Source organism: Echinops telfairi, unplaced genomic scaffold (genome assembly GCF_000313985.2).
Source record: "Echinops telfairi isolate 266 unplaced genomic scaffold, ASM31398v2 ScPeMD7_7421;HRSCAF=8459, whole genome shotgun sequence".
NCBI classification, from domain to species: Eukaryota; Metazoa; Chordata; class Mammalia; order Afrosoricida; family Tenrecidae; genus Echinops; species Echinops telfairi.
In genome coordinates this window covers 12,273,140-12,287,361 of record NW_022111321.1, presented here as the reverse complement: position 1 = coordinate 12,287,361, position 14,222 = coordinate 12,273,140, and the positions used below count along the sequence as shown (strand labels likewise).

Genomic DNA, 14,222 nt, shown 5'->3' with positions numbered 1-14,222 from the left:
ACACAATTGATCTATGTATTGTGATAAATTGTATGAGCCCCAATAAATTGATTAATTAAAAAAAAGAAAAAAGAATTGTAAAACCTGCTTCTCCCACCAAAACATATATTATGTTATTAGGTTTGGGGTGAATTTTTATGCACTTTATATGGTATTGGATGGGGTTTCTAGAAGCCAGAATGCCCGGGATTTCTAACATCATCATCTGTTCTGATCCCCATCAGAGCAGCTACAAAAAAGAATTAAAGAGACATATAAGGAAGCAGGATTTATAGTGAAGGAGCTTGGAAAGTTTTTTGGAGTGATGGTGTTGACTGGAGAAAAAAATCTTTTCAGGCCACGAGAAAACCGAGCCAGGAATCCCTCAATATCTGTGCTCTGGTCTGGGTTCTGCCACTAGCTGGCAGTCTGGTCTTGGCAAAACCACATCACTCCTCTCTCCCTCAGGTTCTTCTGCTGTAAAAAAAAGCTTGCTAGGGAAAATCAATTTGCAATTGGTTCACAAAAATACCTGCCTGATACAATGTTTTTAAGTTTGTTTTTATTTTTGCCTATGTAGTATAGATATTCCATTTCCAAAGGCAAATAGAGGTTCCCTCAGCACATTTACATCTTGCTTCCAAGAAGCATAACTGTTTGTTCTTTTAACATTTCCTCCTGGTATTCCCATTTTTGTTTCTAAGCAATATGGTTATTCTACAATTTCTTAAATGTTGAGGCTTAAATATTGTGGCTTTCTACAAGAGCTGGGACGAGGGTGAGGCAAGTGAAGCACTTGTGTCAGGCACAATATTTATAAAACCCAAACCAAATCCACTGCCAGTAAGTGGGTTCTGACTGAGAGGGACTCTACTGGATAGACTAAAGCTGCTTTTCTGGGTTTCTGAGCCTGAACACATCTACAGGAGCAGAAAGCCTCATCCTTCGCCTGTGGACATATTGGTACATGTGCACCGCTGACCGTGCAGTTAGCACAAAGTTTATCTTAAAATACCAACAAACAAAAAGAATGCAAACAAACAAAAGGACACCTCACTGCCTTTGAGTTGATTATAACTCACAATGACCATATAGGAAGAGTAGAACTGTCCCAGGGGATTTTTGAGACTGTAAATCTTTATGGGCATAGGACGTCTCATCTTTCTTCCTCTGCTTTGGACAGCAGCAAAATTCAAAACCCACTACACCACCAGGGATCCACACAATATTTATAGAGGTGCCAAAAGAACTCAGCAATCATTGTAAATATCATTTCATTTTTTCCCCAAGCCATTTTATTGGGAGTTAAGTTTTATTGGGACAGCATATCATTCCATTGGGAGTTAATACAGATATCATATCATTCTATAGTTCAATCACATCAAACAGTACTATAAAATTGCTAACGTACCTCAACCCCAAAAATCTTATTCTACTTGCTGTCCCTATAGTGTTATTGGTATATAAATCATGCACTGTACAATTTAGTGGTTTAAATGCATTAAAAAGAGATGTACAGTTATCACACAATCAGCTTTAGAACATTTTCTTCATTATTATTATTATTATTAGTTTATTACTTATTATTATTAGCTCCCCATTATCCTTCAACTTCCCCTGCCATAACCCTAAAAGACTATTACTATAGTTACTGTTTCTAGTTACTTACCTTGGAATTCATATAAATAAAAGTATACAGAAAATTCCAACAACAAAATAAAGCACAGAAAAATCGAAATACAAAAGAATGCAGAAGATAATAGAAACTAAAAAATGGGTCAATGGAGAAAGCAAATGATAATATATTAAATTTTAACCTAACTGTGTCTGCAGATATCCACTTTCTGATGCACTCTGTCATGGGGCAAGACTATTTACATTCCAAGTCAATGACCTGAGGGAGTTCATTAGAGGCTTAATTCACATGGAGACTCTGCTAATGGTTTCGGGGCTTTCATGGTCATCCACAGCTTTTGGCAAACTGGGTGCTCAGAATTTAAGTTCTAATACCATTCCCTCCTCTTATCTCAGATTTTATTATTTTATAATCCTTGGATCACACAGGCTGGTGTGCTCCTTCCACATAGACTTAACTGACACCTCACTAAGATGGCTGTGTGTTTAAAGACAAGCCTTTAAGACTCGAGCTGTTATTCTTTCTGATAGCCAGGTGCTATCTGATTTCTTCACCACAATCTGCTATAGAGCCCATATCTTCAGTGATCTCTTCATGAAGGCACGTATTGAGCAGGACACATCATAAGAACTAATTTTTCTTAGATGCGATGTAAGGATAACAGTGTGGTTGTGTGTGTTTGTGTGTGTGTGTGCGCAATTCTAATGGCAGTGAAATGGTATCTCCCTAAGGCAGTGCTCTTTAATAGAAACCTGAGCTACAAATGAGAGTCACATATGTAATTTTAAGTGTTTGAGTATATGTCCAAAAGTTTCCTTCCAGCTTTCTCGTGCTACGATTCTAAACAGTCTTTAGGTATTGATTTTATGTTAGATACTTAGGAGAAGAAAATAACTAGAGAGAGTTAAAAATAACTCTTGCATTTCAAGACACTTAGACAAGGGTCATTTTTGTGGCTGTAAGTATATTTCCGGTTCTTACGTTCATCTTTGAATCATTGCCACCTGGCATAGTGTCTGATCTAATATGATCAGACTTTACCGATGTGATAAACAGACATGACACACTTAAAGAACAATTCATACTAACAGGATGCAAGTCAGAGGAAGGGATTCCTATGTGAACTCAACCTTTCATTGCAGGGGAATTCCCTGTGTACCTGGAATTTCAACCAAGAAGATGAACTCAACATTTTTTTTTTTTTTTACTCAACATTTATTATTAGGGGAATTCGTGTACTTTTCTACCAAGAAGGTGGGGACATCTTTATTTCCTCTTGCCTTTGACTACTCTTTAAAGCTGTTAGCCTATGTGGAACTTACTAATTGAAAGCCAAGAAAATAAGAGAATTTTAGAGGCAAGTGGTAATAGGCATTTAACTTATTAGTGTTTTGTCTAATTTATTCTTTACTATAACTTAAAGATTGAGCTAGATTCTCTTCTTTAAAATAAATACCCCAAACCAAACCCACTGCCATTGTTGATTCTGACTCACAGCTCTGTACAGGACGGAGTAGCTGCTCCTCAGGGTTTCCAAGGCTGTAACTCAATAGGAAAGTAGACAGCCTCGTCTTTGTCCTGTGAGGGAGCTAGCGGGTGGCTTGAACCACTGACCTTGCAGTTAGCAGCCCCATATCTAAGCTACTGCACCGTCAGGGCTTCTTTAAGGCAAGGATATGTCTGCTTATTTAGATACTGATATTCAAATCCTTCACAATCATTTTAATACAACTTAGTGAAAATTGTAAGTGGGTTCTTAATAAGCGGGGAAGATCATTACTGTCCACTCTGAAGTGAAAAGAACCAAGTATAAGCCATGGCCCTATTCAGGTGAACAAATGATTGCTTTGACAGAGCCCTTGGCTCCCTACCCGAGTTTATATAGCTGGGTGTGCTTTTAGTGATTTGATCCCATAGAACAGCATAGAACTGCTTCCAAGAATGTCCTAGGCTGTAATCTTTACAGGAAAAGCTAGCCAGGGCTCTCTCCCGAAAAGCGATTGGTGAATTCAAACAAGCACTTAACAACTGCCCTATCAGAGGCAGTTCAGATCTCACTTAAAACTGTTGTGGTAAAGTAATGGCCAGGGAAATGTAATACTGTGCAGGTTGTCACGTTCGGGGCAGGCGATCTGTGAGTCCCTCTCTCCCTCTCTCTGTAAGAACCTGAGCTGAAACGTAGCACAGCTTTATAACAGCTTGGATTAGATACCTTTGCTCACGAGGCACAAAGACTCGGGGGCATATCTAGAGAGTGCAGGCATGGCATTTACTCTGGGTGCCACTTGAGGGGAGGTGCCAGTGAACAGGTTCTGTTGCCCACCATTCCGTTTCCATCATCAGCTCTCCGAGAGCGGTCAGGAATTTCAGACTAATTGACATAGGCAGAATTTTCTGTAGCTACAGAGATGCCTCTGTAAAGGATTCATGTCGTTCCCAAATAATATGTGAACTCTTTGAGGCCCATAAATCAGACATGGTTTCAGAAGACTTGTAAGTATATCCTTTGGCACTTGTAGAACCTACGGTAGATGAATGAAAGATGAGTACAGTTAAAGGATTTTGGATGGAATACTTCATTATTTTCAACACCTGTTTGTCAGTTTGTCGCACTGTGGTGGTTTGTGTGTTGCTGTGATGCTGGAAGCTATGTCACCAGTATGTCAGATGGCAGCAGGGTCACCCAGAGTGAATAGGCTTCAGCAGAACTTCAGACTAAGGACAGGTTATAAAGAAGGAGTAGGCTGTCCACTTACGAGGAATTAGCTATGGAAAATCTTATAGACAGACTCAAAACATTGTCAGATTTCAATCCTCTTACCAGACTTATTTAATCTGTATGCTGAGAAAATGACCAGAAAAGCTGGTTTATATGAAGAAGAATGTGGCATCAAGAGCGGAGGAAGGCTTGTTAACAATCTTCAACATGGAGGTGGCACAATCGTGCTCTCTGCAAGTGAGGAGGAGTTGAAGCACTTGCTGCTAAAGAGTGAGAATGACAGCCTTCCGTATGAGTTACAATTCAATGTAAAGAAACCTCACAACTGGACAGTAGGTAGCATCAAGATGCACAGAGGAAAGGTTGCAGCTGTCAAGGATTTTATCTTCCTTGGATGCACAATCAATGCCCATGGAAACAGCAGTCAAAGGACACATTACGTTGGGTAAATCTGCTGGACAAACCATCTTTAGTGTTGCAAAGCAAAAATGCCACTTTGAGGACTAGGGTGTGCCTGACCCAAGCCATTATATTTTCAGTCACCTCATACACTGTGAAAGTTAGATATTGAAGAAGAATCAATGCATTTGAATTGTGGTGCTGGTGAAGAACATTGAAAGTTTCATGGACTGCCGAAAGACCAAACAAGCCAGAAGTACAGCCAGAGTGCTCCTTAATGGCAAAGATGGTGAGACTTGCCTCACATACTTTGGACTTGTCAGGAGTGTGCAGTCCCTGGAGACGGACATCATGCTCGGTGAAGTAGCAAGGCAGCAAAAACTAGGAAGGCCCTCAACAAGACGCATTGGTTTCATCGATGAGCTGAAACAACAACTGTGGCACGGGACAGGAGCAGCATTTCATTCTATAGAAGGTCAGTTCGGTCTGAACTGATTTGATGACACCCAACAACAACATTTTATTACTTTGAATGAGAGCTAATAGATACATATTTTAAAAACACTGCTATTGAGCCAATTCCAACTCATAAAGACCCTATGTATGATTGCGAAGCTATAACTTTATCAATGGGAACGAATAGCCACATCTTTCAGCTAGTACAGTTGCAGCACCCTCCTTGTGCTTAGCAGCCCAAAGTTTACCACACAGCACCACCAGGGTTCCAATACACACTCTGAGGAACTCATTTATGTGGAGGTTTAGAAGGAGTAATGAGAGTTTAGGCTTTTTTTTTTAAACTACAAGAAGTTTTTGAAGACATAGATCAAGGGTTGTTTTATTTGAGGTCTGAGTTACTTCAACACAAAACATAAACGGAAAGCAAAAAGCCAGATGCCTTTCTACATGTGGTAATGACCAAATGCTGACATCATTTAGCAAAACAACTGCCTGGGAATATTCTTTTGAATAAGCAAGAATGGAAGCTGGGAAAAGCTTCTGAAAAAAGTCATAGTGGGACTTTTCACAAGTTACCCAACTTTGAAAGTTTTAATGGAGATGTTTTATGTGGCCCTTGGTCTCAGCTTACCAAATATGGCAGCAGAGTCTTGAACAGAATGAAGTGTTTCAGAAAGTCACATAAGTGAACAGTAGTTTACCTTCTTTTCAAAATTTATCAGCTAAAATCATCACGGACTCTTTTTGTTTGCAAGGGTTAATATTGACTTATTCCTTAACAGCCTCTTCTCTAGCTCCTTGAATTGCTAGTCTTCTGAAGAGACTTTCCCCAAATCCAAAGATGCTTCCTTCTCACCAAATCTAAAAGCCCTCTCAAGCTTTGTTTTCTATGGACTCGCATGTCCTTCACTTGATGACTTACCAACTGCTCCCTCTTGAAATCTTTTGTTCTGATTTCCAGTAAGTCATGTTTTTCCACTCTACTTACTTCTTCAATTATTCCTATTGACTCATGAATTATTACTCAGCTTCAGTATGGAACATCTGGCCTCTCTTTTCAGTCATCAGAAAAGAGCCTATCTCCTCAAGCCTCTCTACCCTTGGCTCTGTGCTATGTGAATACTCTAAATCTGTGCCTGTATCCAGTCTATGACACCAAGGGAACATATCTGCACAGCCAGCTAGCCCTTCCTCAACACCACGTAACATGTCTAAAGAAACTCTGCTTAGCAACTCATTGTTTTCTCAAGCAAGACCTCCTCCCACCCCTTCCATTTGTGCGCAAGAGTTGTAAGAGCCCCCAATAAAATGATTTTGTTTGCTCCCTAAATGATTTAATTTCATTTTTCATTGCTCTTAATTATGTAGAGAATTGTATGCTAATTACCATGGTTGGGTCCCCTTTAATCAAGAGTAATATTTGTTTCCTTAGTAAGTGTGGTAGTTACATAATCTGTTGTCAATTTGAGACTTAAAAGTGAAGTAGTGGAGTTTAGCCTGTCAATCAGGTTGCAGCTTGATGACCTCATTTGCAGGCGCTAAGGAGATAAATAGCTCGCTAGAGACAGAACACACATTTACTCCCTGTGAGACCTTCCTGTTGAGAAGATGCATGGAGCTACATTAGAGTCCTGGAGCTAACGGAGCTGGAGAACCCTTCCAGCACTGAGATGCTTCCACTGCCACTGGATCCACAAGACTTTCTACCTACTAGTCTGTGATCTTTCTGCATTCCACCTCATTACATATGTTGTGTGAATCTGAAGTGGCATTCACAGATTCGTATTGGCCACATGGGCTAATATCAGATTTATGGACTTGATTTGGACTGGGCTGGGATCTTTTCTTAATGTTCAATTACTCTTTGACATAAAACTCTCTCTTACACACACATAAGTGTCTGAATTTGTTTCTCTAGTCAACCCAGACTAACACAATAAGCTCCATTGCACAAGGGAGACATGTAACTGTTTGCTGGATATGTTACTCCTTCCCTTCCAATGTGGAAGATCTCCCAGCCTCTTGGGGCCAATCTCTATGATATATAAACACTTCCAAAACTCCTTCACCGTTAACACTACCAGTGATTGGTCCCTCTTTAAGGGTCAGAATTTCCTGGGAAAGTTCTCCTTGCTTACCTCTTAATTCTTTTTTGATGAGCCATGGTGCGGAGAACATTAAAAGACACTGACTGCATGAGTATGACTATTAGTGACAGTCTGGGATAAATAAGCAATATCTCTAATTAGGCCTAAAGTCTCTTCTTAATGAGTGGTCTCTTAGTTCCCCAATACCATAGAGAGGTTGGGGACTACCTTTATTACAATCACTCGCTCCTGATCCTCATGAATGGCTCAATGCCACTCTTAACTACTCTATTTCAGCCCAAGGGGGTATTATGTACATCCCCAGAGTATGTTTTGTGTGGGTTTGCCTCCCCCCACAGTATACTTTTGCCTACAAATGTTAGACCCTCTTTCAAGGACTGGTAGTTGTGCCTTTGGGTATTATACCTCCCCTTTACTGACAATTAATCCTTTCTGTATTTAGGATCCTCTAGAAATTGGACTTGTGTTAGACAATGTTCTTTAGAGAAACAAAACCTGGACACTTATGGTTTTAAATAGGTAGATAGATAGATAGATAGATAGATAGATAGATAGATAGATAGATAGATAGATAGATGATAGGTAGATAGAGCATGCAGGAATATAACAGCTAATTATTCCACACAGCAGAGAGGGCTCAGTTCAAGTCACTTTCATGGAACAGTTAATATACAGGAAGTCCTTCAACTCACAAGGGCTGCTGGGTCCAAGGTCAAGGAAGCAGACAGCTGAGTCTTCCACATAGCAATGCAGGTCACCAACAGTCAGCCAGATGACAGGATCCGACAGTCTCAAGCTCAAGCAATGTATATACCAGCAGCATGGCAAAGCAGGTCTCAAAGGAAACTCAAGCTCTAGCAACAGGATCCACAGGTTGGGTGTCCCATGGGTAGTGCAGTTCAGAAATTGAGGCAGAGAACTAGCAGCCACACACTGGTCTGATCACCAGAGAGCAACAGAGCGACAGGCAGGGCTTGCCAAGCCATTTATCTCTTTGCTCTCCAATCAAACTGCGACCTGATTAATCCCACATGTTCCTATTGGGCAGGTGGGCACAATAAACCTACCTCTCACAAGACTGCTTCTACAAAGAAAGACATTTGTGATTTTGAATTCAGAGGAATGAGTCCCTATACTTTAAATCCAGGAATTGTATTTTTATTGTCTGGGTTGGCAGCTGATAGAACTGGCCAATGCGATTCAAAATTAATTCAGGACCCAGCAAACATCCTTACTATTGCTGGCAGAGCAGGTCATAGCTCACAGGCTCACTCCAAACCACATCCTGACTAGAGAAGGTGGTGTGTGTCAATACTTCCTGTTGTTTCTATCTCACCAGATAGCAACCAGTCTAGAAACAATAGATAAAGCTGCTGACTGGACTCATCCAAAGTCCTATGTAAGAAATCAACGAGAATCCTGGTGGGAGTGGCTGAAGGAAGTCTTGGTTCCCATGGATTGGATCTTTGCTTGGGACTCTGGTAACTACACTGGCTAGTTGCCTATTTGGGCCATGTGTTTTAAATTGGTCAACAAGCTTTGTAACTTCTCAACTTTAACAGATATAGACATGAATTTTAGTAGTCCAGAGATTCAAGAGAATCCCAATGAATCCGGAGACCCCGTCCTTGATTGAGACTGCTGGCCTGGAACCCTGCACCTTAAACGATTTCCACCATGGTCCACTACATAGACCTCTCTCGTGGAAAGGCCTTGATTGCTGTTCCCTCACGTGATGCCCCGCTCCAGCCGAAAGTTACCAGATGGTCATTGCCCGAACTCCCAAACAGGCTTTCCCTGCAAAGCAGGGATGGAGAGATTCAGGAGATAGAGCGCCTCTAGCAGAGAGGGAAAGAGGTCCTGAGGGAAGCACTGAGTGCAGCAAGATGTCCGCAGGGTGATTTCAACAGCCTAGGATAATTTTAGATCTAAAGCTTGCAGGCACCAGACCCCTGGGCTGATTATAAATTCCAAAGCCAGCAAACTCAAGACCTGTTTTGCTGCTACTTCCTTGTCGATATCTGTGCAAGCCACGGGCAGAGCGTGCGTGACCAGGTTCATGAATGGAGCTGAGAAATGTGACCAGAGCCAGGATTGGTCGGCTCATCACTGGGAGACACAGACAGGCCAAGTAACGCACTCGCAATCAAAACGCCTAGAGAGCAATTTCAGCGGCGACCGTACCTGCTGTGCCAGGCGCTTTCCTTTCTGCTTTCTGCTCGCCATTTGTGGTCCATGATGAGTTCCTTCTTTGGCTCTTGGGACAAGAACCCGTGGACACATCAGGGCAGGTGGGCTTTCTGCGAAAACAGTATGAAATGACTGTCCAGACATCTATAGAGATGGAGAGTAGATTCATGATGGCTTCGAATGGTGCGGGAGGAGGGAAGTGTTCGATGAACTCTCTTGAGGATTTTCTCCCCCCGAATTGTTTTATAGCTTTGTCCAAGGCCTTTTTTAAAGTCCACTGTTAAATCATCACTGAGGGAGTAGATTCTGTGTGAGTTGTAAAGCACTTTAAGAGCATGTGGAGCTCACAATGGAGAAGGTAAACTGGCTGTCAAACCAGCGTGGTCAAATTTAATACAATTCAAGCACAGATGCCAGGTTATATCCCACGGATTGCTCATCGACTTCTCTAGAGTGTTGAATGGCAAATCCTCAGGGAGAATGCACAGTTTGTCATCTACATTGTCCATACTTGCTTGACGTGCTCCGGAATGCCTAATATGTTTATTATATGCAATGATTTATCACCATGGTTTTAAAGGCCTTAGACAAACACTTTAGACAAAATCAGAATGCCGATATGAAGAAATACTTGGTCCCTCACTCTCTCTCACTCTGCACTTGGTGGGTCTGGGGTGTCAGAGTTTGAGTGACAAGATCAAGGGGAAGCCTGAACATTTATCCAGGAACTCTTCAAATATGTGTGCTTGCGTGGAGCACATTCCACGGGGAGGTTAACCTAGGGCTGGGAGGGTAAGGACCCTCTCTACAGAGCTCAGGATGCAGGTGCTGATGATGTGGATGTAATATCTCATTAAATTGTCACAACGGCTTTATTAGTTCCTATTGATCGTCACACCCACTTTTAGTCCAGGAAGCTAGAGCAGCTGAGAAACAGGCCTGAGTTGGCAGAACTGGGACAAGGGAGAGAAAGAAGTTTGATGGCAAGATTATTTATTCAGACATTCACTTGACAAATATTCCCTCAACACTCAGTATACGAATACACAAGACATACTGTTGTTGTTAAGTGCTCTCAAGCTGATTTTAAGCTCAGTGATCTCGTGTCACAGGGTAAAACTGCCTCATAGAAATTGTCTTAGGCTGGGTTCTCTAGAGAAGAAACGCCACTGAAAATAGAGAGAGGTTTATTTCAAGGAAATGTTTCAAAAGTTGTGGAGGTGGGCAAGTTCCATCAGGTGTCAGGCTGGAGGCTTTTTCTGACTCATGTAATTTCAGCAGTGGGTGAACCCAATATCAGCTGATAGGCTTCTGGCTGAGGGGGAGGTGAATTAAAGATCAACAGGTAGGGTGGCAAGCTGCTGACAACTCCTAAGATTGGCAAGTCAAGTGGCTGGCTTCTAGCCACAGTACCAAATGAATCCACGGTAGCAGGAAGGTAGCAAGGAAGGTAGCAGGCTGCTGACAGTTCCAGGATCAGCAGGTTAAACAGCAGATCATTGACTGGAGGCCAGCTGATGTGCCAGATGCAAGAGCCAGACCCATTCAAAAATGAAGCAACCTTTCCCACTTATATTGAAAGCAAACTACATCCCCAAGGACATCTCATCATGGGGGATTATGAGGTTTAACTGTCAATCCATTGAGATTCCTGTCCCAGCCAAGTTGACACAAAACCATAATGATCACAGACATAATTATCCAAATGTATTTTTGTAAAATGCTTAGAACTCAGCTTAACACGTAATAAGAACAATGTAGGCATACTATTTTAACTATTGTCATTATTATTATACCATTCTCTATTTCTATTCTTGCAGGTACTGTGATACTTTGTGAGCATTAGGCTCAGGACTATGAAATTCATCCATCTGCATTTAATAAAACATGTTAGATAGTTATCTGGAAATTTTAAATAATGATACTTAATTTTGTTTCTTTTCATTCTTTTATTGGGGGCTCTTACATCTCTTATCACAATCCATACATTCATCCAATGTGTCAAGCACATTTGCACATATGCCGCCATCATCATTTCAAAGCATTCTCTTCCCACTTGAGCCCTGATATCAGCTCCCCATTTCCCCCTCCCTTCTCCACCCACCCTTCCTCATGAACCCTTGATAAGTTATAGGTTATTTTTTCCATATCTTACATCTTCCTCCGTCGCCCCTCACCCACTTTTCCATTATTCGTTCTCCTGGGAGGGGGTTCTAGTTGATCTTTGTGATCAGTTTCCCCTTTCCCCTTTCTCCCCCTACCCTCCCCTAATCCTCCTGGTATCTCTACTCTCCTTATTGGCCCTGAGGAGTTTATCTATCCTGGATTCTCTTTGTTGCAGGCTCTCAGAACATCATTTCAACATTTTTAAGTTTATTGAATTTTAGAAGTAGAGCAAGTTAAGAGGATTGGATTCTTTCTGTTGATATGGCTTCAAATTCATCCTAGGACTTACTTCTCCAAAACGTCTATCACAGCTGGATTTAAAGAGTATTTGGGAAATGTAGTAATGTTGCTTTCATGAGTATTCCACATTATAAGTCTACTGGATACCCAAAGGGATTTGCTTTAATGGTATTTGAAACAAAAAACAAACAGCAAAAGCTATTGGGGTAGGTCCAAGATCCTTTCCAACAAAACAAATGAAATGTTAACAAATTGTTACATATCATAAACTAAAAATAAAAATGCTTTTACAGTTTCTTAGTAATCCGCTAAAAGAAGCACTGAGAAATATTTCCAACGACAATAAAAAATGAACTCAAAAATAAGCCCAAACTGAGGGTGCTTTGTTACAGAGGAAAAGCCATGTGAAGAAGGAGGACTGTGCAGGCCAAGGAGGCAAAGCCACGAGAGCGTCTGTGAGCCAAGAAGAAGCAGCACAGGCGCTTGGAGGGCTCACAAGTAGAATGAGGTGAACCCCCAAAGCCACCCACAGAGAAAAAGAAAAAACAAGACAAGGTGGATCGGTCCAGCTTACCCCAGAACAGGGAAGAGGAGGAGAAGGTCCTCTGCCGATACAGAAGGGCTAGCTCCCAAAGCTAACATGAGCAACGCAGCGCAAAAAGAACATGTTAAAGAAGCTAACGAAGTTTCCAAAGAAAATGAGTCCATCCTTAAGAGTCAAAGCAACCATCAACCGGTGACCCTGGAGTCTTGCACTGAGGGCAACGCTGTGCGTGTCCCCGTGGAACTGTGCCCACCAGGTTTCCAGTGGCTGATTTGGTGGGAGCAGATCACCAGGCCTTTCTTCTAAGGGGCATCTGGGTGGGCTCAAACCTTCAGGTTTTTTTTCAGTTGGCAGCGAGTGTTCTAACCACCTGTGCCATTCAGGGGCTCCAAAGAAGCCCCAGACAATATATCAATGATGGATGGGGCCAGCCGTGGCCCATGGGCCTCAGTTTGCCGACCCTTTGTCAGGTTTACGATGTAGCAACCTATTACCTAACAGCAGAAGATCAGGCCCTCCTCGGCTAAAACAGAAGTGCTGAAAACTGGCTGCTAACCAAAAGGTTGGCAGGTCAAGTCCACCCAGAGGTACCACCCAGAGGTGCCTCAGAGGAAAGGCCTGGTGATCCCCTTCTAAGAAAACCCTATCAGGCACATCTCCACTCTGCATCACGTGGGAGTCCCGTGCATTGGAACCAACCCCACAGCAACCGGTGTAATGTTGGACTCATCCTCCACTGGGGATTTCTCTCATCCATCCCCTTCTGCAGCTGCTCACCTCCCACCTAACAGCCCATCTCCCTGCCAACCCTCACCACAACTCTTCTGTTACTCAGCCTACCAGAAACTCCTATCCACCCCACCCCTTCCTTGTCCCTATTCCTTGTCTCTCTCAGAGGAATTCTACTTCCCTGCTCTCGGCCCATCCCATGTGTCCCCCACCCACCCCACCCCTACCCCCCAGCCATGATTAAGGCATTTATTTATTAGGGAAGTTAATGGATAGGATATAGTTCTGGTCAGGATTAGTCTCTTTTAAGCCTTGGGGCTCCCTTTGACCTCTGCCCTACTTGGGCAAATGCTACAAGTCTCTTTTAACATTGCCCATAAATGCCCCAAAGGCACTGCATTCTGCCACCAGCCTCAGCCTAAAGGGACTCAGCTCAAGCTCTCTGGGTCAGCAAACCTGGCTCTCCCAATTAAGTGCCTGGAGGCAACCTATTCTGCAAATGAGCCTCCCCATGTTGGGAGGCACTCTGCTTCCTCATCATGCTGTGCGGTAGGTTGGGAAGCTACCATGCTGCCTCTTGCTCTTGGTGCCGCTTGCCACCACCTCCCCACAACTCTTGTGTCACAATTCTGTCTCCTGGATGGAGGAGGTTCCTTGCTGGGATCTCAGGGTCCAAAGGATGTGCTCCATTCCTGGCTTCTCTTTCTTAATCCACTCTTTTCAGACTCACTCTTTTCATTCAACAGTGATTTGCTTGGGTGAAGACCTGCATTAGGAGCTCAGGAGGCTCTAACAAATGAGACAGTCGGCCACAGCCTCATGCAGCTTACAGCTTTGACGGATTAATAAAATGACCCCACGAGATAAACACATAAAGTGCCGCACGTTCTGCAAGAAAACACAAGTGTAGAATGTGAGCTGATAACAGAACAAACCCAAACAACCAAATCTCTTGCTGTCGAGTCAACTCTGACCCATGTCAACTGCGCGGGACAACCTAGATCTGCGCCCCAGGGTTGCTGTGGCCACAGTCTTCAGAGAGCAGACTGCCAC

The 14,222-nt window shown here is 42.7% G+C and overlaps 1 pseudogene; it reads left to right on the top strand.

The window, feature by feature from the left end:
• The first annotated feature begins 9,839 nt into the window (after positions 1–9,839).
• The window catches only part of LOC115872226, a 14,647-nt pseudogene continuing 10,264 nt past the window's right edge, over positions 9,840–14,222 (top strand).